Raw genomic sequence first — 24,133 nt, 5'->3', positions numbered from 1 at the left:
TCAGTGCCCCAGCAGACAGGAGTGGGACTGGCTGCTCCCAGCAGCCTGCAGCCAAGTCCCTGCTGACGTCAACGGGAGAGATGAGCAAAGAGCTGACTCGAAACAAAGCCTTTGTGAAGTGATTAAATTTGCTGTTACAGAGAGAGGGATGATCAGCACTGGGTTGAGTGAGACACAGACAGACCTGCAGCTTAATCCTTCCATGTTCTTGCAAAGCTTTATAAAATCTATCCTTTGGGGAATAATGTACCCCAATAGTTCCAGAGGAGGAGTCCTTCATTACAGTGTCATTTCTGAGCGATGGCTTAAGAAACCTTGAATGTTTCAGCAGGTGTAGACTGCAGGATGCTGATGGGGACAGACAAAATATCTACCACATGGACAGAATTATTCAGGCAAAATGCACTAACCAGAAACTGTAACTTTAAGGTTTTTGCCCGTATTGAGGAATCCCTCTGAACACTCGACATAAGAGAAGCCCCAGGGAAAGCATCCAAAAAAGAAAGTTATTCCAACTAGCTCTTTCCAGGATTCCTCAAAACAGATCCAAGACTCGCTGAGGGAGCTGAGCTGATATTTGGCAGATAAATAAAGACAAGAAGCAGAAAGGTCAGGTGAAGTCAGGCTCACTGGTTGTTAATAAAAGATTAAAAAGGAAGAAAATGCCTGAGCAGCTCCTTATAACTGAGACTGGGCAACTAAAAGCTATCACAGAGCAAAGAGGCCTGAGACAGAGGGTCAGAGATGCTTAAATAAACCCTGAACTTCAGCAAGAAAGAAGACCTGAGAGACAGCAGCTGAAAGAGAATATTCACTGGCAGGGGGACCACTGAGAATTCCCTCATGCTGCATTTGGCTGGGTAAGAGAGGAGTGTAGCAAAACTCATCTCACATAGCAGACTGCAAGTTTTCTAGCAGGTAAAAAAGCCCAGGACATTAATTTTTTACCAGATGAAATTTAACATACTCTTCTTCCTCAAAGAAATTATACATGTAGTTCTCTGATGGATGCTCAGGAAAGGTGTGCTCACCTGTCTGCATCATCTGCTGTAACTGAAAGACATTAGAATCTGTTACCACCTGGAAAGCAATAACTGGTAGGAAAATACTCCAAAGCAGAAGGCAAGTAACCCACTGGGTAAGAAGTGTCAAAGCAGGAAGCAGACTGTGGCAGAGCACAGACTCCTACAAAAGGATTAGCACAGCCATAATATGGTCCTGAACCATTCCAGTTTCCCCTCTAGTGACCCTCATCAGTACAAAGCAAGGGAGAGGTGATTCCACATCTCAGGCAAAGCAGTGAATCTAAGAAGCAATGGCAATAACAGAAAAGCACCAGCCAAGCAGGAAAACAGTGGCAGCCCCTTCCACCTTCCAGTACAATGATCCATGGACAGGTAGGTGTCATTCATTACTATGGATTCTAGAAAAGATTTAATCCATCTCACAGCTACAGTATGAAAGGATCCTTGTTCCTAGATGTTTTGCAAAGTGGACAGTGTTCCCTTGCCCTGTTTATGTCAAATATGTAAAAACAGGCATTCTTTCTGAGAGTGGATGAGCTGCAACTCAGCTCATTATACCTATTTACAAATTCCAAATCTGTAGAGCCTCTCCTTCTCCCCCAACAAACCAGCTTAAAGTCAGACCTACACGTAAACACTTACTTATATTGTCTATATTGTACTTAATGGGAGAGTACTGGGATGAAATTACAACTTCATAATTGCACCTGCTGCAAAAACAAAACCAAATATGGGTCCAACATAGGCATTCCACGTTAGAACACATCCGGGGAGAAAAGTGGGATCTAAGAAACCTTGCACTTTGTTCCTTGCTTTGTCATTTAAACAAAAGTTTCAGGCCTAATCACTTTTTATTGTTGTTGTCAATGCAACTTTTAGCTTCCTGCCAAAGGACAATATCAAATACCAGAATTCCTTACTCATGGGGAAAAAAAAAAAAAAAAGAACAGCAACAAAAAACTTTGAGAGCAGTTTTAAAGCTAATGATTTTACAGACAGAGTGTGAGAAGACTGTATTATAGTTAATATTGTAGTTAATATTATAGGGAACTGGAGCTTGCATCAATACTCTGGAGCTCAATATTTTCTTTCCAGTCTGTAGAAATGGATACAGATGAATTCAGCAGAGCTATGGAAATTTATATCATCCAAGCTCTTGAACCTTAACTCTTTCAGCTCTTTGGAACAGCAGATTCCTGCTGGCTTTTAGGCCATTCCTCCAGTCTCTCCAATGCATTGTTTTCCTTACTGACAAAAGAGATATGAGAATTTTTAAATACCGTTAAGAAATGTTTTCAAATCTATGAAAATGCAAATTATCAGTATTAAAATTGTAATTCTTGTTCCCTTTAGTAAGTTAAGTACCTATGTGCTTATGGCAGACATTTCTAGCACGGTGCATAAAAACCAGAAATGTAACACCTATAGAAGAAAACCTCCTGGATGACATTTGGGCACCTGTCTCAGAATTTTTGCAGCACACAAACTGGATTTGAAGAGGCACACAGAAGCAGCAAACTGCCATTCAGCCCACTGCTCATCTCCCACTGCTGTTATTTCACATGGGCACCAGTGACAGAGCCAGGGCAGTCTGAGGTGTATCAAGAAGGATTACAGAGTCCTTGGAGCAGTGACAAGGGACTCTGGGGGCAGGAGGTATTTTCATCAGTCCACCCAGGCTAAGGGAAGGAGTTTGAAAGGGCCAGTCCAACCTGGTGAGTCAACAAGACATGTGCCACAGCCAGGGGTTCAACTCGTTAGCTCATGGGACTCACTTTGGGGAACTTGGTCCTCTGGGGGCTGGTGGGGTCCACCTGGCAGAGAAGGGGAAGAGCATCTTCAGTCACAGGCTGGCCAAGCTGCTCCAGAGGGCTTTGAACTAAAGGTATGTGAGGAGAGGAACCTCAATCCATCCCACTTCTGCCAGATGGATGACAGTGCCAGCAAGAGGTGCCCAGAGGGTTCACAGGTCGACAGGAGAGCAGCTGAAGAGCAGCACCAAGGAATTCTGGCCACTCCAGCCAGTAATTCAGCTTCACTGGGGGCCCAGCCCAGATGTTACCATGCAAATGCACAGGTTCAAATCACCTCAGAGCCCTGAAGGTGCCCAACTCCATGGGGCCTGATGAGATACATCCTCACATATTCAGAGGTTGTGTACTGTGTTTTTTCTCTGTTGTTTCAATGAAAGCAAGGGAATAGCAAAGAGGTATGAATAGCAAGGCTTTGTTATATCCATCAAATTATGATGACAAACTACTTGCAGAGGTAGGCATTAAATTATACCTAAACAATCAATGGGTGTCTGAGACAAAAAAAAAAAAAGGTGTGTAGAAACTTGACAACAGAAACTTGACAGCTAGAAACTTGAATAGTTTTCCATGCTGGGAAAAAAAAAAAAAAAAAAAAGAAGTCTCTCAAGGTACTGTTAGGAAACTCTTTTGGTAAGGAAGAATACTGAACAGGAGGATGATAGAGCAGAGGTTCAGTTGCAGTTGCAACCTTTCTGTATTTTCTGAAATCAGTCTGAATTTTAAAAATGGCAACAGTCATCCTTCACAGGGCTGAAGTGTTCAATGAACATTCACATGCTGAATTTGTCTTTATTTTTCAAGTGACTTTCATGGAACGTAAAAGAATAACTCCAGTCCAACAATACCCTTGAGGAAACAAGTATAGAAGTCAAGAGGATAACCTGTTTAAAGCGAAGAAAATGTCCTGTGTCATGCTAGGCTGTGTGCCAGGAGCTCACAGCACAGGGCAGAGGCAGAGGGGGGTCAAGAAATCTGAGAGTTACCATTTTTCCACCCCAAGGAGCAAATGGAAGGGTAAGAATATTAATTTGCAACATTTATGTCATAAAACTCTGGCTGCGCTAATTTCATATCTTCCAAGTGTACATTAATTATTTACTAATTATGTTAAACCATAATTAGTATCATTAACTGAATAGCCTTGCTCTCTGCTGTTAGCCATGGGGCATATCTGGGTCAAGGGCTGGATTCATTTTGTAAGCAGAAGGTGTATTGTCCCTGCATAGAGGGACAATTTTCCACCTTTTGGAGTCTTTATATGAATTTAGGAAGAATTTACTCACTTTAGCCTGTTCCCTTTAGCACGAAACCCAACCTGAAGTCCTTACAAGTACGTATTGTTAATTATCAGGAGGTTTAAAAAGATTTTAAAATACCTTTCATTTGGAAAAAATACTGGAAACTGAAAAAAAATAACACAAAAAGGCAACAGATTGATCTAGACAAACAAAACACCCAAGCTTGTTAGTATTTGAAACTTATTAGACTGAAACACAAAATAACCTTTCAAACATCAATCGCAATATAACCCAAATATGCACATTGGTTTTAACCTCTTTTTGCATTTGGAGACAAGCACAATAGAGCACCAGAAACTTAAGTGTTCCATTGAGCTTATCTTATACCACTCTCTGTGCTCTGGTGAAACTCTTTATGAATACGAAACATTCACTGCTGAGACAGCATTTGTGCATGATATTAAATTAACAGACAATTTATCAAGTTCAGATCAAATTTACCCCAACTAATACAGCATTTTCAGGTTTCCAAGAGCATGTATCAAAAAGTAACTAATGTGCCTGAGAGATCTGATACAAGTAAAACCAGCTTTGTTTAGTTTAAGTGGTACAATAGGCTTATTTCGCACCAGATTTATCCTGTGAGTATATTTTTTTGATAGAAATAATTTTAAATTCTTAAATTAAAGGATTTCTTTATTTTGAACAAAGGTTATTTTAATGGCAATCATTTCCTTGTTATTGTTATTATTAAGAGGGCTGAATAGTTTTTAAAGCAAGACCACCTAGATTGGCTTCTCATGCAAACCAGATTCAGATATTCCTGTTCTGATTATCATTCACACTGTGTTGAGTTTTAATTTGAAATATCCACCACTTCAAATGATAGTTTTAACACTCTTTGTTATCTCTGATTGGCACTATTCATTCTTCATTAAACACGCAGGCCATAGATTCTAATTTAGTTTCAAGGCTTCGTTTCTTGCTATGCTTTTTTCTGCTGTTGTCCATCTAAAATTTGTATTTTCTTTTCTTCTGAGAAAACACAGATGCAAATAAATTGAGGGGTAGGGGGACAAGACATTGGGTTGGTTTGAATAAATTTAACAATTGACTTCTTTGATTTTCTATCGTATGATTTTTAAGGCTCTTCTCTCTACTCAAGATTCTACCATCCTCTCACAAATCTACATGCAAGGAGCAAATGTAGCACTTCAAATTCAACTCAAACCTGCTGTGTACAGAAGTAATCTCCCACTCCACTGCAGTTCACAATTACTGTATAAAATAGGGCTCAACATTACTGAGGATGCCATTCACCTTACTCTGACCTAAATCAGCACTGACAGACAGTTGAATCACCTGCCAGCTTTAATTCTCCTTCCAGTAACATCATATTTAAATGCTACATATCTTGAAGGGCTCGAGGTCTATTATGAATAGTTGCCAAACCAAGTGATTCATCTCTCAGTTCCAAAAGTGTGTTTCTGTATAAAAATCATTCATGTTGACCTACCTTTTGCAAGTTTAACACCTCATCCTTTCCAGGTCTGCAACAACCCCTTCTTCAGTGAGGCAGTCATAGGCCCACCTAAAATCATTAGAAAGTTTAACAAGAAATAGGAGAGGGGAAAAAAGTATTTTAAAACTTTTACAAAAGCAAGTGTTCAAGTTCTTTCTTCAGTAAGACCTTTTGAGATTTAAGAGAAGTCAAGGAAAAAGCTGAATTCATTAAAATGGACTTTGGATCTGATCCAGAGTACCTTCCTTTTTGTGCCACTTCATTATATGAGACATGGCTGGTGGGGTTTTTGGTTCTGTTGTTGGGGCTTTGTCATATAATGAAATCTTAGGAGAAATCTGTTTTTTAAAAAAAAAGTATTCTTTAAACTATTTCTATCAAAGCCACCAGAAGTCAAACAAGGTGTTTCCTTTATGTATGTGAAATAATAGTTGATCTCTTCGGAGATGAGAACCAGCCACTCTGTTCAATTAACACTCACTTTGTAACCATTTTATTTCATCTGCTGAGATCTGGCCAATATGAGATTTATTATCTGGGTTTAGCTCTGAAAAGCCACATGTCATTCTCCTCTCTGTGTTACACCACCCTGGGATTTAGCAGATCAGCAGCCTTCTATCCTGTCAGCCTGAATCTACTCCAACACCAGTTTTGCCATAATGGGACTGCATTTATTGCAGTGGAGTGACTTCTGCTTTAGACAAGCAAAGTAGGGAACAGAGTCAGGTTAAGTGATGTTCTGTCAAACTTGCTTGTATCTGACTGCAACAGCAAGCTACTGAGATTTAAAAATGAAAAAGAAAAAGGGAAACAACTACGGTATCTTTTTCACAGAGGAAAAGTCAAAACATCTGTACATGGTTGCAAATGACATAAATAATCTCTTAAATGCAATTTGTTATTAAAATTCCCTTAGTATGCTCTCAGTTCCCAAATCTCTTCAACGTTAGAGTCAAGTAACAAAAGACTGATAAACTGCAGTACCATTTTCTAACTTGAAAATATAATGCATTCTCCTTCAAAATGCGTCATGAGAACTTGTTGATTTTTATGACAGCTTCAGTGGGAAAAGTCTACACGAAATCTTGGCTCTTGTTTCATTTTGGAAATGTCAAAATGCATTGTTTCAAAAAGGTTAAAGCAATTTTTCACTTCAGTTTTATCGGGGTGATTCATCTCATTTAGGCATTTGTACTCTGTTCTAGTACACTGGAAATATTACATGAACACTAGGGTTGTACTTAGCTATTAATTATTTGGGGTTTTAAATTATTTTACCACACTTGGATATTTTGACACTACATATAATTTTTGAACATAAAGAGCATTTGACACTTGAAAAAATTTAAATTCAGACCAATTTACTGGCTAATTTCATGGAACATATGGGGAAGGAAATTTCTGAGACATTTCAGATTGAATTTTACAGTTTCCACTTCAAAACAGTGTTTTAATTGAATAACATTAAAAGAGCAAAACAACCCAAAGATGCATGCTCTGCATATAGAACATGCTCTGCATGTGATCTTAAATTCATCATCTTTCTTATTTCAAGAAAAGAACAAAAAGCAGAAACAAGAACAAAATATACTTGCAGAATTTCCATATGAATCTGTTTTTTATTTTTCACTGCTTTCTTGCTCCTATCCCCCATCTCTCAGAATTAAGTAACTTCTGGCCAGATTTTTTTCACTGGATTGTTTTCATTGCTTATAGAGAACATTGACAAGCAGCATATGAAGAATAAAATACAATTCACATCTCATGTTTCCTTACTTCTCCACACATATTGCTCAGTTTTAGTTAGCTCATTACTTGAAGGCAGTGCAGAGGATCTGAAGGATAAGTGGAATCCTTGCTGAAACCTTAGAGGTCAGGCTTCATGCACAGAAGGAAATGGGAATACCACTGTAAGAAAAATGAGAAATGAATAATTGTGCGTGGGAAGAGGGAACAGAAGGTATCAATCAAAGCAGAAGAAAAAGGCAGAAGAATCAATAACTGCTTCTTAACAAATCTATCCCTGTTTATACTTGGCATTTGTCACTAGTTCTGTCATACATCTGCTTTTCCCCTCAGTTTTTTGTCACTTTTTTTGTCTGGAAGTCTCTCAGGAATGATTCTGAAGAGCTGGATTAATCATATTGCCTAGGTGTTTGTGTGTTTGTTGGGGTTGGTTTTGTGGGCATTCCCCAAAGCACTACCATCCCTACACAGTGGTTGAATACCTGCTGTGAATCAGCAGGAGCTGTGAAAGTGTCTGATATCAGCCTGGAAATCCCAGCATGTTGCAGAGAACCCAAGCACTGGCTGCAAACATACTCATGGCAAGTACACATTGATCACACCTTGTACAATTATCCACCTCATAACAATCCCCCACAAACAAAGCAATTCCTGGGTTTAATTCTTCTAGACAGCCACAGCCTCCACTTTCACTGCATCACTCGTAGAAACTTTTCTGTGTCATGTAGAGAGGACAGACTAATGTAGGCATATTATGTGGCCATAATACAGTCTGCCAAAATTTCAAAGGCTCATTTCCTTGGGAGTTGTGCTACATCACTTGAGGCTGATGAGCACTCAAGCCACTGACATCACACAAACTATTCAGGTGAAGAAGGACTTATCACAGGAGAAAGGGTTTATAGGATCGAGGGTAATGCTCTGAGCTTTCCTCTCTGTTTGAACTCAAACATTTAAAGTGCAATTTGATTAAACTTCAATCCAAAACAAAGTTCTTTAAAAATGAAGGATTTACGCCATTCTATTTTTGCATGTTGTAATCAGATCCTTCTTATATGTGCTTTCATTTCAATATTCTCTCAGGCAGAAAATTACGACTTTTAAGCTTTGCTTTTATTTTAAGGCATGACGAAATAGTGTCTGAAAATACCACCCCTCCAAAAAAAAAAAAAAATCACAGAGAGCTAAATTATGAAGTATTATATCAAAGAATGTTTCCTGAAAACTCAGCCATTGTGAGAACTTGAGTAATGGAATTAAGACAAATACAGTTAAGAAGGATTTAGTTACATATCTGCAAGAGAAAAGAAATTACTCTAAGTATCACAGCACGTTAATTAAATAGAAATTGAACTTTTGTCTGTTGTGAATTTAAGAGCAATTACAAAACTGGCAAGTTTGCATGAAATACCTGTATCTATATTTCCAATTCCAACACTTACCAAGACAGGGTAACCTCCAGCTCTAGAACATGTGCATCCTCTATGCTGACATCTCAGGACTGACTCAGTTCAGGAAAGTCACTGAAACCAGCAGCCTTAATAAGATGTATTAGGAAATCTAATACATGCAGTCACCAGTTTGGTGGGTGGTAAGAGTACAACCTTTAACAGAATCTGCTACACTATTACCTCAAAAATCCAGGTCCCAAATACTCACACAGCACATTCACAGACCAGACATAAATTCGGTTCCTTAATCAAATTATTCATTACCTCTTTATACCCTCTGACACCACCCATCTTTTTTATGCAGCAAATGGAAGGAAGTAGCAGAAATGCCTTTGCTTTTGCTCCCCATCACACTGCAGGATCAATATAATCTTTGAACTCCTTAACTAAGTAACAAGAGTAAGCATGCATATATGAGAAGAGGCAGAAAAACAGAATTTAGGAGGCACTGATCCAAGCCTTATTGGGCCACCATAACATGCAAAGGAAAAAGGAGTAGGAAGGTAGTCTGAAAGATTCAGGGCAGGTCACTTTTACACTTCAACTTTTTATTTTTGCCTATATTCTCAATACATCCTTGGACTCCTTAGCATTATGTTCAGTCTAATAGAAAGTGTCTATTTTTTGATTATCCTGGAAAAATCTTGTTATGTTTAAAGGATGAGGGGACCTAGTACAAAAGCTTTTTTTTTTCTCTTGAGAATCAAGCAAACTCTACAAAGCAACTGGGTGCAGAAATATTTTTAGCTGCTTTTATCCTATGTGCAGTGGGAACACATTAAAAGGTAAGAAAAAAAACTTCAAAGTCCTTCCCTTTCCTCTGCAACTTTACATTTTTCTATGTAATACATTATAATGATCAACAACTCAAGAGGTAGGAAGTCAAATACACCAAAGTTGACAAAAACATAAGAATACACAAAAAGAGTAATGAGAAAAAGGTGGAGGCAGTATGAGAATACTGCCATGAAATACTGAGAATTATTTCATTCATATTTCATATACAGATATGAATTCTAATTCTTTTCTTCTGTTCTTTGATGCTACCCAAGAAATATAAGAGTATGTGGGTAACAAAAACCCAGGTTTCTAAACTTGAAACCCACTAAAGGCTGAACTCTCATTAAGGCTAAAACACACAGACTGATGTCTGATAACAACACCTTGTTTTGTAATAGAATTTAACGTAATACAGGAACTGCATCCTGATGTGAAATCGTGGTGGAACACCAGTGGAACATTTCTAAGCCACAGCTGGACTCCAGTGTGCAGTCAGGGCTGCACCAGTGTGCACCTGCAGGGAACTGTGGTACCAGGCTGGAAAGGGCACTGCTCTGGGTGGATTCACTGCTCTGGGTGGATTCACTGCTCTGGGTTTTGCACCTGCACACCTGTTTGTTTTGGATAAGCACCGGCATCTGAACGGCTCTGCAAGTTCACAAACACTTGTGCTGTTATTTACTGGCACTGCAATGTGGGAATTACACTTATACTCTCTGTTCTGCAGATATTTGCTTTTGTAAATTGGTATTTGTTTTTCTGTGAAGTGCACCAGTTAGCAGAAGATGTGTAGGCTCTGACTCTATTTTGCTAACATTACATAACGACAGGCTGGCTCTGAATAACAAAGTTACAAATAAACTTGTCTTTTTTGCACCTGTGTTAAAACACTTAAGTATCTGTTCAAAGTAAATTGTTTCAAAGTGGAAGATTTAGTGTGCTGTTGTTCTTATCAACATAATTACATCCCTCTCAGCGAGGTAGAAGGCTTGCAGGTCAAAAAAAGTCAAAATTATGATTAATAACTTCTTTTCTGAAACAGTTATAATGACTCAAGTGTACATTAAGGCAGAGTATCGTATTTGGGGTTCTGTAGAGAAACAATGTCCTGAAGTCACTCCCTCCCACGCACTGACTCTCTCCCACTGTTCAGGTGCCCTGAGTAGCTCCATCATGTTCTCTGTCATGCAGCCCAGTCTGCAAGAAAGGGAAACTGTCCCTCAGAACCACAGCTACCTCTTCATTCTGTGCACTGTAACATCTCCAGTGCTGGCCAGTCCTGTCTGCCTGGACTGTGCTTAGAACAACATTCAGTTCTGGAGACTCTGCTTGCTGCTGTCACCTTTGCATCTCATTCATTGGCTATTCAGAGACTGCAGTGCCCAAGGAGGAAGGCCACTAAATCACCCTGCAGACAGGGTAAGGTGTAATCTGAGTAATAGTTCAAAGCTTTGTCGCCTAAAATGTAGAGAAGCTCAGGAAAACTGTTTAGATCAACTGTATTCTTTAAAGCAGCTTCTAAAACTAGATTGCTGCAGGCTTTATTCCTCTTTCTCAGGAGGAAAAAAAAAAGTCATAGTGCTTTAAAAATAAAAGGTTGTGTAAAGGAAAAAAAAGTCAAACTGCCTTCAAAAATGTTAAACTCAGTAGTTATGGAATGATTTTGGTTAAGTACAGTAAAGTATCTTAGGTTAGCATTTCACTCTTCTATTACCCTCCAAGACAAGTGTAATCAGACTATTTGAGGTCTGCACTGAACAGCTGAAGTGATTTAGAACACGGTTTTCATAAATTCACTGTTTAACTTGGTGTCCAAATTCACATTCTGCATACAAATCGTGGGGGCTTCTGAGCACTCAAAACTTTTTTGTCCTTCTGTGCAATAACAGACTTCTGTCTCCAGATTTCTGTCCATAAGCATATTGGTTCCCTTTTTTCTGCTCAAAGCTGTGCAAGGTCCCCAGAGAGCTAAGTGTGTTAGCTTCCAGACAGCTAAATTTGATGCATTTTTAGTTTTACTATGCTAAAAGTCCTTTCTTCTATTAAGCAACTCTATAGTTTCCTTCTCTTCATCTCTTATCTCCTTCCATCTCTGTTACTGTCAGATCAAAGCAAGGATGGAGGTGACAAAGATGGAAATGCCTGACAAAGAACACTACTTTGAAACCCATGGACTGAAGTTCAGTTCTCGATGACACCACAGCTGAAATAATTGTAATCAAACTACCTGAAAAAAGTTAAGGAAGACACTTAAAAACTATCAGGTGACATCACATCCAAACTTGTGTTATTTATTTTTTTGTTTTCCATCATTCAAAATCATTAAGTTTTGTGAGCACAAATAATTTTCTCACTGCTGCTGACAAGGACAGATGATAATGCTAGGGGCATGATCATTTTTCTACCAGTGTGGTTAGTAGCCATATTATTCTGTCTTTTCTCATCTTTTTTAGTTACTCACCATCTCTGCTTCTCTCCCACACAGCCCTTCCTGCACATTAACAAGAGCATTCTTACATTTTTAAAGAAGGCTCTTAATACTGCAACAGAAGTAAATATACATGATATATACATGATTTATTCACTTGTGATTACTCCAATCACCTGGGGATAAAATGCCCAGCAAGTAAGCTGCTATTTCAAAGGGATGCTTTGCTTTATTTGAGGTCAGCCAGTAAGTGCTTACACAGGAAAAGCTCCAGTGGGAAACAGCCTCAAAGACTAAACCTTCTGTTGATTAGTGATTCACTATGCACCAAGCCACCTGCTTCCACAAGGTCCAACTTCCAACATACAAATCCTTTCCTTTCAAATTTTGCTTTGTTTGCTCTCTTTTGCAGTTGCTACTCCAGGGTCCCTGTGAGTTGGAATGAATTGCAACAAGTCATTCTTATCAGTGTGTATTATCTGTTAAACCAGCATTTTAGTTCCATGTTCTCTTTCAAACCTGGACACAATTACTGCACTAAGGCAGATTCAGAAAGCACTGACAAATACATTTATTTATGATTTGAAACATTAAAAATCATCTGAAATAAAGGTCTCATGAACACAGGTTTCCCACTATTCTGAGAGCTCAGATGAAAGTCTGAAGGACATGTGCTCATACCCATTCCCACTGACTCAGAATCATCAGGACATGAAACATTTGAGTCTACAGAAAATCAAAATTTGCAGCTCTGCTATCTGTATCAGATCCATGAGGAAGCTACAGTCCTACAGTCTCTTATTTGGACCAGTGTTTTGGGGAAAACTAACATTATCCCTGACACAGACACATTCCCCACAAAAAATCAAAGCCTTTATCCACACATGCTCTATTTAAAAATTCCCTTATTTCATCCTTGTGCTTAGAACTGAAAAACTGTTTACTGAGTATCATTCAGCAGTCCATTTTCCTCCCTTCCTACACTACATTGTCAAATGAAACTCCTTATACAACATCATGTATACATCAACATTTCCTTCAATGAGTCTTCTTCTGTGGTATAAATATCATACATTTTTATTTAGAATGTATGCATGTCAGAGAAGAGAAAAATGTAGATAGTGTTCTTAAATTACTATTATTGATTTCCTCTAGTGGAGGCTATACCTTTAATATTATTGAGGTCATATTTTAAAGAACTGACATATGCATAAATCTAATTTCTTTAAAATTTTAATCAAAAGCATCGGAAAATTTTGTGCAGTCAGCGTTTCTGAGTTTGAATCTGCCCCAAAAAAACCCCAGCAAACAAGAAACCACAAAAAAGATCCCACAGCAAAACTTCAAATTAGTAAAAAGGATCAGGCTCTTCTACAGAAATTAAAAAGTGAAGTTAAAATTGTTCTTAGATTTTGCTATGTGAGTTTTAGTCCCTAGTTCTGCAATTAGAGGCCAAGTCCTTGCAGCACTGACAAGGTCAGTAGGGAATGGAACTCCTTACAAGACCTGGTTTACTTCAGATTCTGGCTAATAACAACAGGGAGGATGAAAACCTTTAGTCCTTGTGCTGTTCTGATGCACAAACCCACCCTTGCTGGCTGGGGGAAGGTTCCCCCCTCATTGGGCAGGCTGGGGAAAATTTTCAGTGTTGCCAGCGTTACAAGGTACAACATCTGGCCCAGAACAAGGACAGTGCCAATGCTTGGCTTGTCTTCTTATTGGCTTTTCTGATAAAACCTTTTAATCAGAGGAACTTCATGGAAATTAGATAATCAGGGCACACACAGTCCCGGTTCCCACAGGCCCAAAGGATTTGGACTCCTTCTGCCTCCTCTTCTCTTCCTTTCCACAGCTGAAACTAATTATGAAATTACAGCCCAGTCCAACACGAGCAAGAGGATCAGTTTGTGATCCTGTGTTTGATGCTACAAGCCCGGATGGCTTGATGATTTATTTGATCTCTGTACCTCTCCAAAGGGCTGGGATTCTCTGCTTTTGATATCCTTTTCCTGGTGCAGTTGATATCTCCCCCACAGCAGCACAAACAGCTCTCAGGTGTACAAGTCTCCTTCGCTGCCTGGTACGGAGGAAGCTTTGAAGTCCTGTGGTGTCCATGGCAATCTGGAGAACCAGGGTGTTGTGTGGCACTGCTCCTGCCCTTCTTAATCTGCATCTCTAAGGGCTCCTTAGCCCTTCTCTTCCACAGTTTGAAATGGCTTGGCAGGTTCCTCACTTAGCAGCGATTCATCAAAAGCTCTCTCAGCTGGCATGCCATTTCTTCTCCTTTTCATTAGATCCCCTTGGTGGATTTTTACCCAAAATAAAAGGGGTTTCTCACTGCTTCTACTGGCCTTCTGCTGTACAGAATATTTTACAGAAATGGGAAGGATTCCTGCCATAAGGAATGTACAGCATGAACATTCACTTATGTTGAATGTACACAAAGCTTTCCAGCTTGTCTGCTGTTAGACAAGGTAGAGGAGTGGGAGGAGATTCCAGAAGAAGCATCCTCCAGCATTGTACTTCTCTTCCTTTGAGAAGCCCCTATTTGTCTTCCATACAGTAAATCAGCCAAATTTACTTGATTCCCCCAAGAAAAAAACAAACCTCAAATTAAATGTGCCATGAGAATGGTTGTATTTGTACCTGCACACAGTTTAAGAGACACATTTTGGCTCAGATTTCACAAGGATTTCTTAGTCTACCTTATGGACTTTTTAAGCACTCAGAATTCTTATTTTCAAAATACTACTTGTAATCAAGGTGGCACTGTTCCAGGAGCTGGGCTGTACTGAAAAACATACATCATAGAATATATGAGGTGTTTAATGCCCTTTAATTCTAGAATACATCTCCAGGCTACATAATTGCTACTAGTAATCAGGAAGAAGTGCATCCCTGAAAAGTCAGTCCTAAAATCCAAGTTCAGATAATCTTTGGGAGAGGAGAAAAAAACAACTTATTCAACGAAAAAAAAAAACAAACTCACAGTAAGACAGTGTTTTCAAAGTGACATTTTATATATTCAAAGCCCCTTGCATGAAGATACTACTTTACTTGTCAAAAATCTATTTAAAAGATTTTTTTCTTTATTCAGAAAATATTTGGTTTCAGAAATAGACTTATATTTGAGTTATTCAGTGTAAGTGGTCATTTTATTCATAACATGTACAGTAATAGTAAAGAAGTGCCTTATCTATTGTCTTTAGGAGACTAATAAGAAGCAATAGGTTATGTTCTAAGAGAACTTTAGCAAACATCCATATTTGATGCTAATTAGCATTTAAACAGTTTACCTAAATGAAAGCACACTGAATTTATTCACTGTTCCAAGTAGCTGGAAACTACTTGGTGACTTTTGTCACCTCTGACAATGATTAGAACACCAAGGTGTCCACAGCAATGTTAAATTAACACAGCATTAGCAGAGCTCAGACAGCCCAATATCAAGGCAATAAATGTTATGGTGCTTAAACCAGTACAAGTCTGACCATGCCCTTTTCTCCACCTGCATCCTCCAGCCCTCCCAGCAGTGGAGAAGATGCTGCAAAATAATATATAACAATCCAAACTCTGGCAAGCATGACTTTTGGTTTGCTTAATCATCACATTAGTCTTACTCTCCTTTATGCCACGTTAATTATTTCAACACCTGTGTACTCACTACAGCACGTAGCACATACTAGGAGAAGGTCACCTACCCAGCCCAGGGGTTTCATTTCTCTAATTCTCTTTTCTTTCCCTATCACATCTTTAACTCAGTTTTATTAGAGCTTCATTTCTCCACTGCCACTGTTACTTGCTTCACTAATTATCAGCTAAAGTTGTTTCTCAGAGCCCCAAAAAAATCAGACTGATCCCACTATCTCCGTGTACTGATCCCATCTGCACGGAGAAATGTACTACTTGCACCCCAAAAATTTGCAGTTTAAACTCAGGTCAAAGCAGCAAGAAATTAGAAGTAGAAACGAAAACATGCTTAAAGAAAAGGTATAGCAGCCATTCTGGAAAACATTAAAGTATCAACAAGCCATATATATAATAAAGGCACTGGCACTTGAATTTCTACATCTGAATCTACCACAGCTGCCCAGTCTTTGCCACAAGCTCAGAGAGAAAGAAAACCTCTTTCCCTCATTACTTCCTCGGTGTGCTTGCAGTAGGAACAAGAATCTGGTACTATACTGTAAATCCCTTTGTACTCTTCCTGTAGCAATGCATATCACAGCAGAGAATTAGAAAGAAAGCCCACAGAGAGTCTATAAACACATGATCTGCACTAATCTCAAATATAACTCCAGAAAGAAGCCTCCATGTGCTTTCCTGTGTGTCACCCAGAGATAGGTCTTCCTGGGAAAACAAAACAAAAGCAAAAGTGCAGTTCTAACAACCAGTTCAGGTGTTGATCTCAGCAGCTGTTAAACCTTGAGAGGCAGAGAAAGGCTCTTTGCTAAGGAAGTAAAGAGATTGAGCCATGTAAGTGCCTTGTTAGCATTTTTTTTGAGCCTACAGCAGAATGCTGGTTATTATCCACAGGCTCATGTGACATTTGGCAGTCATCTGTCAAGCAAGTTGAAAACCAACACAGTCACTTTAGATATTATTAACAACAAGTATGCTTAAAATACAGTAGGGTTTCCTTGGGAAGGAAAAGAAAAGGCATGTCATGCTTTTATTTTCATCACTGCACCACATCCCCAGTCACTCCCTGAAGATTTGCTTTGTTGTGTGGGTTTTGCTGCTTTGAGTTATCAAGGTCAGTTTGAATTTACAAATCCATAACACACAACAGATTTGAGATCCATGAATTTGTAAAGAAAGGAGTTAAAAGTGGGAAGTTAACACTGACATGGTAGGATGTCTCTGGAAAGTTGGTCCTGTTGCATCTCCTGTATTGACTTATGAATCTCATTTGCATTTCACCAGGGAGGTTTCTGAGGCATTTCCTAATAAGTGCAGTGACTCTGGGCAAGTTTCTTTATGTTGTTCTCCCTAATGTAATCCTAAAAGTAGCTGAAATCATTTCAAGCACTCCTGATTTGCATGTGTATTCCATTTGAGAATCTACCAGATCATATTATTACTGTATAAAATACAGGTTTCCCTCCTCTATTCTACTAAAGCTGCTTCAAGTACAAAGAAACAAAAATAAGCAACACAAAACAGGAACTTGCTTATATACTTCACAGGTTACCTAATGAGCACATTTAAAAAGAGAGGTAGCAAAAACTATTTCAAGGATAATTTGGGGGAGTAGTGCTTGCTTTTAGGAATTTATGGTTCAAGTACATTTGGGTGAAAAGAAGTCATTCAATATTCATGTTTTAATGATGTTATGCTGCTTTGCCTTTTTTTTTACCCTTTAACAACACCCAAGTAATAGTCAATGAATTAACATTGCACAATATTACTAAAGTAAATATGCAGCCTTTAAAAATCTCATTTTCACACTAGACACTTGATCCAGGTACCAAAAAAATTATTTCTTATCCAAATGGATAATTTCTATCTTCACATATAATATTATGTGTTAACTATCTCTTTACTTATGCTTAGCTGTGCATTTCTTACCCTACATTCTCAGGCTTTTCTTGGGTCAGATACTCTTTAAGCAGAAGAAATTTCAGTAGAGGTGCTGTAATCAGGTAATAGGAGTGTGTTAGGGAATGAGGACCTGGCACGAGAGGGCAAAGCCTTCCAAAAGGTCCATATTGCAATTAGACAGTATGATCTCCAAGGGGATTAAAAAAAATTAAAACCACATTCTCGACTCACCTTTTAAATACATTCAGACCTGAAAATATTTTCAGAGACTTTGGGTGCATTTTCACTTTCTGCACATTTCCATCAGGGAAGAACTAGCTTACATTTGAGGTCTCACTAATAAATGAAGCCACAGTCATCCTACTCTACCACACTGCAATAAATGTTTGCCTATAATTGATGTCATACCAGTATAAATGCAAGTAACATGCCAGAGAATATCATCCAGAAGCTCCAAAGTGAGCTTATTTCAAAGGCAGTAGTTTGACACACTGGAGTCACAGCATTTTGATGCAGCACAGTTTTAGTCAGCAGTTTAAGTCAACCAATACCAGACATAATTATTTTATTACAATAGCCTTAGTTTGAACTACTTCTTACTTTAGTCACTTCTTATGCCTTCATAGCTCAGCCTGAGGCTCTCCTGCATATAAGGTCTCTTTAAAGAAAAAAATACATCTAAGGGTTGGGTTACAGCAGCTCCCACACTGACACTGTTTAATAGCTATGCTGAACCTGTCCAGTACAGGCAAGTGATCCATGGAAAAATACAGACAGTGCACATACACAAGAGATATCAAAGAGCACATTCAGTTGCCCTGCGTGCTTATTTAACTATGAAAACTTAATTTGCAGCAGATATTACAAAAGGTTTGCAGAGAAGAACAATCATTAGTCACTGATGAAGCATTTCCAGACCTGCTTGGTTCATATTCCACGCCCAAGGCTGACAGACTGTGCTGAAAGTTTTCAGCTTTCTCTTTTCTTCCTTTACATTCTCATCTCCACAGCACTTTGCCTAAGGCTCTTCGTTCTCTTTGCTGGTTCTTTGTCTTAGATCTGGGGAGCAGAGGCAGTGGGGCAAAATAAGGAAAAAGCCTCAACTTTTATGAATTTAGTTATATATTTTTACAGATTGCTCGAGAGTAATTCCACAGTGTGGAATAAGACAGAGTGAAGCCTGCTCAGGTTCAGATCTCACTGGACCTCACAGAGGGTCTGGAGAACCTGATGCTTCCCCTGTCTTTTTTTGCAACTCCCACCCAAGCATGGTCAGAGCTCCCAGGAGGACACACTTGGCATGCTGAGAAGGAGGAAATTCAAAGGAAAAGAGAGGGCACTGGGATAAGAAGGCATTGGCTGGGGCAGGAGCAGCAAGGGATCAGGAGGCCAAGTGCACCAGTGTGTGCTTGGACTATGATGTCTGAAGGCAGCCAGGAGCAGCCCCCCTCCCCTTTTCCCAGGCAGAGCCTCTCTACCTGCACAACAGACACAGGGGATGCTCAGCACAGCACAGTTCTGTTTTCCCAGCCCTGAATTCCTACAGGTCTGCCAATTCCTGCAATGAATGCAGCACTCCTCAATCTGGCAATTTTAAAGTGAAATCTATCTTGTAGCAGAATTTTGTATATCATTTGGCCAGCTGTTTTAAAAGCAAGAGCAAGATATGAGTGCAGTTCCTCCTCTGTCTTGCCAAAGGCTCATGCAGGTAAAACTACCAGAATCCTCTGACAAGAACAGAATCTCCAGTGAGAACTGAGGACAAGCTGTGCTTCCTCAAGAGGAAGGCATATATAACACAGGTCAGATCTTTGATTCCTCCTCTTTCAGCTATAGTCCCAAAGCTGGATGTTCATTTATCTGCTCAGTGTCAGAGATATAAGAGAATTTGTGCCTCCTGCCACTCCAAGGGGCTGCTGAAAAAACCAAAAACCAGTCATCTCTGGGCCACCAGGCAGCCTGAGCATACCCACCACACCTGGCAGAGGAGCTGTTCTGTCACCTTTGTCACCCTGAGCATTATTTAAGCAGCAGACTGTACTCCCCAGTGGGGTTCTGCACTGAAAGCAGCCCCACAAGGGTTAGCAGGCATGCTTCTGATCTGCAGCATTTTTCACAAAGCTGGCAAAAAAATTGCATTTTGATGTTGTGGAGGTTCTCTTCCTCCATAATGAGTAATCCAGGATGCCAGTCAGCCCCAGGAGTACTGTCTGTCCTACAGGCAGGAGACTGGAGCAACTCTAAAACACAGATTTCAAAGAGGTTTTTTGCAAATGTTTTGCATCTGTTTCTAAGAATACCCAAAGGCAACTCGCCAAATGTACAGCCTAATCAGAATACACCCAAATAGTGTTGAAAAAGAAAGCACACCAGAGAAACTGCTTGTAATTTCATATTAAATGATTTAGTTACTCAGTGTTGGTCTCCTCACTGTATACATGACTATGTCCTCCTCCTTAAGCAAGTCAGTGAGCTCTTGGAAGGAGAAAAGTTAGCAGAATAAAATATTTTAATTTATCTATAATTCAGATTTTGAATTTACAGTCAGCCTAAATTCTCCTTTATCTCTGCACCTTGTTTGTGAGAGGTGAAACAAGTCACTCAGGGAATAGCATTTCAGGAAAAGCTCATTTATTTGTTTGTTTTTTCATTCTGTCAAGTCCTGTGAATCGTAACAAAAATCCTGAATGAAACTCCTGTGGGGATTTAGCCAGCTCAGTTTTTGAGCTCTCAGTCCAAAAGAAGAGTTTGATCTACAGGAAAAGCACAGAGAAGAAAGGAGGCAGGCAAACCTAGGGAAGTAAAACTTGACTAACTGAGCTGTGCTGTGTTCAGAGCCAAGCTAATGCTGATATCAGGGTAATCCTGACATAAGAAGCCCACTGACCAAACAGAAGAGATAAACACACAGCCACGTTTTCAAAGGGTGCCCAACTCCCCAGTTGTTTCCCTCTTCCACAAGGAACTCTCAGTGTTCAGCAGCTTTGAAGGCTGGCTCTGCCAGCACTGCCTATGAAGTTTGCTGAGGGGAAAACACAAATCAAAAAAATCCCCCTAAGAACGCTCATAAAGTTAATTGGCATAATCTATTCAAGTGGGAAAGGCCCAGGAAAAAAAAACTAAAACCTGGAACTTGGGAAGAGAAAGAACATGAAGTGAAGGAGGTTGGGAGAGTGGGTCAGCAAGTGTAATTCTTGCTGAATTTGTATGTTATAGAAGTATAAAACTCTCCCTCATAATAAGCATGTACCAGCTGTAGATTACTTAGCTATTTATGCATTAGCCCTGGTTAAATGCTGAAACTCTTGAAGCCTATGGATGCAGCTGAGAGCTCGAGAGGAGTTATGTCAGAACCTCTTATCCTTTGTGTGCAGCATGTTTGTCTCTGTTCTCCTGAACCTTTTAAACTTCTCCTCCCAAGGCACACACAGGCTCAGTTTTGGGATGGCAGAAACGGACTCAAACTTTCAGAATTCAGGTTGTCTGTTCTAGAACAAAATTGCAGATCTCAAAAATTCAGAATCATTTTTCAGGCATCTTGGAACATTAAAAAAAAAAAAAAATCAGCAGAACTGAGTGAATAAGCCATTCATTATATAAAGGAGATAGAAGAAAAACCAAACACGCAATACGACACGAACACATCGACAAGAATGAAATATAAATTCCAGTCTTTTCACAACCTAATTTCAGTGAAAAAGAACAAGATGATACACGCAAATTAAAAGTTTCAAGAAGAAAATGAATCACCCAGTGCCTTACTGAAATACTAATGTGTTATTCTGTCACTTAACTACCAAAAAAAAAAAAAGAAAGAAAAGCATTTGAAGGTACCTAGGCTTAGCATACCTGAGTTATTTTTGTAAAAGCAGAACAACCAGAGCATAGAACAATCACACTGTAGCCACAACCTTGTTGAACACTTTTGGGAGATCACACCAACAGTGCCAGCTGCTACCTGAGGCAAGTGACAAGTCAGTAAAAAGGTTTTTGAACCTTATGGGGGAAGAAGTGAAACTCATGGACCACTACAAAACCAAAGGAGAAAAAAAAAAAAAAATCGACATTTATATTAAAAATGGGAAGGAAAGACCCCCAGAGATCGTTGTTCTCTCCTTTGTAAAATAGGTGTAACAGCACCGAAAGACACTGGTATCATCCACACATGACAGTGACAAAACTAAACCAACCACTGCACAGAAGGAAATGCATTAGTGGGAGATGTGTGGGTGGCCAATTTTTCAACAAAATGAACCCTGAAAAACTAAAACTTAAAAGCCTTCTTTTAGGAAAATTAAAAACACAGTATAGGCAATTTTCTCCCCACAGTCACAAGTATTCCCGTGTCTCTCCTGTCACATCTCCCATTTATGTAACTGTGAGCTGGAACATGAATTATACTTCAATTCCATACAGTACTATCTTACTAGTAATAAACATAAATAGGTGTTTGTTCTAGGATTCAGATCACATTCAAGTGCTGTTCTGTGTATCTGATATGTACAGACAGACTTGAAACCACAAAGTCAAAATGCAGAAAATAAGATGAAAACACTTTTTCAAAAAATTAAGGAAATACTAATGTATTAATTCTGTCTTGTCTTTCACAAATATAAAGCCATGACCAAAATCAGTTCATCCTTCTTTGTAGCTCTAACCTAATAATTTATTTCTGCCTTTCTACAGATCTAGAAGTACTAAAAGTAACCGAGACTGAATATTACCATGCTGCTGACAGAGATTACCCACACTTAAAAGGAACTTGAAACCAAATTGTCCGTTCAAGCTGTCTGGATAGATTTTAAGGTACAATCTAAGTAGATGCACTGTCAGAAAAATGTACTTTAGATAAGACTGAAGCTAGTTTGGATTTTGCTGTTAGCTATCATCTTACTAGGAAATCACTGAAATAAAGGCTTAAGTCTAACTTGGGGTCTACATCCATACTTAGTAGGTGAATACCATATAATCCCTGTGAAGCTATTTTCTCTCCTCTTGATTCCACTGAATTACTTAAACTTCATTAACAAGTCGCCACTAAATCAACACATTCAAGTGAGGAAAATCAGAAACATTTTAGCAGAGAAATAGGTTGGATATATAGCAGAGAAATCAGACTGGGAAATAGAGGGGTTTAAAAAAAAAAAAAACCCACAGGTATTTCTATAATTATATTTCTACCAGTATTAAAATTCAGAGAGACTAGTGAAAGAAGCATACATGGAAACAGCCAGAAGAGTTAGATTCAATCTAGCTATGAGAAAAAGGAACAGAGCACTCACCCCTAGGCAGTTTTTCTAATCTAAGTCTTTGAAAATTTATTTAAAACTGTGACTGGATACTCCCAGGAAATGGGACTCTATTGTCCTATGGATAAAGAAAAGATATGGAGGTACAATTGAAAATCTGGTTTTACCATAACCCACAGATGGGAAAGCGTAAGCAGGGGGGTAAAACTAGTAAGAAATACTTTAAGTTCTCCTTTCAGATGAGATCATCTCATATTCTGTAGCCCAGAACCACTGAGTGGACAATCTGCAACATTCTTCACTCTCAGATAAACTAATCTAGTCCTTGAGCAGCCACAGATAAACCAAATTTAATGGAGTGACCAAAGAAATCCCTAAAATTCAGTATGTTTAAAAATCCACCTCATCATTGTCTATTATAGCACAGTAGTGGCAAGGGTGCAGCTCTTTGTACTGGATGTCATTGCCTGGGGATGCTCAGAGCAGGGGAGTATTCTACAAGATGAAAGATCTGCTTAAATGCTCCTTCTCACCAACTCCAGGGAAAGCATAACATTCCAGTGACTTCCCCTAAATGCGGGTTAGAGTGCACACTCATCCACAATTACACAGTAATTTCTAAAATAAAGACTATGACAATTGCATTATCTGGAATCTGTTACTGTTTCGTGAAGTGTGAACCATCAAAATGCAGAATTAAGGCGTGATGTGTGTGACTCATCTCCACTCTGCCTCTCTTCCCTGTGGAATAGTTAAACCCCTTGAGAGTTTTCAATATTGATATATCCCCTCTTGATGTGATAAATCACACCAGATCAAAGAAATGATGGGCATCATCTTGCTGCTGATTTAAAAAGAACCTCATTTATGGAACCTTCCATTTGGTAATTTTTTTGGAGACAGATGAATTTAAGGAAAGAAATAACTTTAACCTATTCATTTCATGGTAATGCTTTCATTAAGGCAATTGAACAAGATGGTTGTTTTGAAAGTGTGATAGTATTGTAAACTCAGAATAGTGTCTGATTAAGAGGCATATATGGCTAATCTGGTAGGCATGCATACTCAAATTTAATATACAACCCTCCTGCCCTGCTTTTTGAAACAGGCAGGAGCTGAAAAAGCACCCATTGGAATCACACATGGCATGTCATGCTTTAGGCTACTTTGAAAGAGTTTGAAGACTGTGAGAGAATGTAGACATGAAAACATCTACCCTTGCCACAGAAAACCCAGAGAAGAAAGTATTTCTAACTCCACATGACGAATCCTGAAGTCCTTCAGAAAACTTGGGGCTGAAGAAATCATAGAATATTGATACTAGGTATTCTCTACA

At 39.0% G+C, this 24,133-nt stretch overlaps 1 long non-coding RNA gene across 1 annotated transcript in view; it reads right to left on the bottom strand.

Moving 5' to 3' along the window:
* Positions 1-7,358: 7,358 nt before the first annotated feature.
* Positions 7,359-24,133, bottom strand: part of LOC127473155 (uncharacterized) — a 100,153-nt gene continuing 83,378 nt past the window's right edge. The window contains exon 3 of the long non-coding RNA XR_007905301.1: positions 7,359-7,507. This is a non-coding gene — a long non-coding RNA (uncharacterized LOC127473155). The remainder of the gene's footprint in view (positions 7,508-24,133) is intronic.

The sequence above is a fragment of the Manacus candei genome, unplaced genomic scaffold, assembly GCF_025592945.1.
Source record: "Manacus candei isolate 608988 ecotype Guabito, Panama unplaced genomic scaffold, ASM2559294v1 h1tg000003l, whole genome shotgun sequence".
NCBI classification, from domain to species: domain Eukaryota; kingdom Metazoa; phylum Chordata; class Aves; order Passeriformes; family Pipridae; genus Manacus; species Manacus candei.
The sequence above is the reverse complement of the archived record's forward strand: the minus strand, read 5'-3'. Positions and strand labels throughout refer to the sequence as shown.